This window comes from Amblyomma americanum, chromosome 1 (assembly GCF_052857255.1).
Source record: "Amblyomma americanum isolate KBUSLIRL-KWMA chromosome 1, ASM5285725v1, whole genome shotgun sequence".
NCBI classification, from domain to species: domain Eukaryota; kingdom Metazoa; phylum Arthropoda; class Arachnida; order Ixodida; family Ixodidae; genus Amblyomma; species Amblyomma americanum.
This window is the reverse complement of record NC_135497.1, coordinates 373,010,909-373,012,409: the sequence shown is the minus strand read 5'-3', so window position 1 is coordinate 373,012,409 and position 1,501 is coordinate 373,010,909. Positions and strand designations below refer to the sequence as shown.

Below are 1,501 nucleotides of genomic sequence, written 5' to 3'. Positions count from 1 at the left end.
GCTGACCCGAAAGACGCGGGTTCGATCCCGGCCGCGGCGGTCGAATTTCGATGGAGGCGAAATGCTAGAGGCCCGTGTACTGTATGATGTTAGTAAGAATCCCAGGTGGTCGAAATTAACCGGAGCCCTTCACTATGTCATTCCTCATAGCCTGAGTCGCTTTGGGACTTAAACTCTTAAACTAAACCAAAACATCTTTGGTAAGGACACAAGCACATCGAGTGCAGGCACTATATCCATACGGTGTAAGGACTTGAGACAGAAGAAAAAACCTGGAGGAGGCTTAAACTTCGCCTTTACGAGTAGAACGCGATAGCGTTATCGGGCCGCCGCCGCTTATCGGCAGCCGCGCGCAGGAAGGGGGTGGGATGATGCCTCGGCGAGTTCACGGAGCGGCTGCCCGGTGCTGCTCAGATTTTTCACTCACGAACGACACGGCGGAGCATAGCGAAGCCGCGGTGGCCTTAGACTGTAACGACGGCGGCTTTTCCGCCTCACGAGCTTCTTAAGGGGCAAATACGGCGTTTTTGTGCCCGCATGAATTTTACTGAAACTTTCAGTCGAAGTTCACCGCAGTTTCCTAGTCATTGGTGCCAAATTTCGCAGCCGGGCAACACCTTGACGCAGCGCAAATGAATTTAATGCTTTCAATTTTGCGGCTTCAATCAGCGCGATTTCTACGGCAAACTTGCGTGCATGACGTCACAGGTTGGCACGTTCATTGATATTCGCTCTGCATTTGCTAAAGAATAAAACTTCGCGCCTGGTTTTGCTCAGTTAATACACATAATGGCCGAAGCTGTCGCTTACCATCACCAGTTTATCCGATTACCGCGTACACGGTGTTTCGGGACAGTATTTGTGACGCCATGGGTTGATAGGTCGCGACGTCATAGCTTGGTTTAAACTGAGTTTCGGTATAAGTTTCCTAGTCTTTGCCATTTTAAAATAATTCTATCCTGGAATTTGGAAAAGGGTTTTCTGCTCCGGAGAGAGGAGACTAGCTCTAAAGAATGCGATGCGACTGCCAAATCAAATTGTTAAAAAAAACCGGAATTGCCCTTTAACGCTTTCGCGTTAAAACAACCTGTACGCATCTCTTACGGGTCCAATTGGACTTATTTTTGGAAATGTGGAGGAGAGTTTGAAGGATGCTTCACTCCCGCCACCGGTTGGCCCGGTATTGCACTACCTCCGGGATCGGCCTTGTCTTTAGCGCGTCTTTACTATCCTGTCTTTCTATCCCATCTTTCAACTCTCCTACTAGCTGCACGTGGTAGCGATTGTGGCTCGGCTTGAGCCAGTGAGCAGGCCTGTGCACTTTCCTTTTCTGACAGACAGACAGACAGACAGACAGACAGACAGACAGACAGACAGACAGACAGACAGACAGACAGACAGACGGACGGACGGACGGACGCGGGCGGGCAGGAAAGGCAGGCAGGCAGGCAGGCAGGCAGGCAGGCGGGCTGGCGGGCGGGCTGGCGGGCGGGCAGGCAGG

At 51.6% G+C, this 1,501-nt stretch overlaps 1 pseudogene; it reads left to right on the top strand.

The window, feature by feature from the left end:
• The first annotated feature begins 1,055 nt into the window (after nt 1-1,055).
• On the top strand, nt 1,056-1,214 carry LOC144116713 (U2 spliceosomal RNA; annotated as a pseudogene).
• Nucleotides 1,215-1,501: the final 287 nt, after the last annotated feature.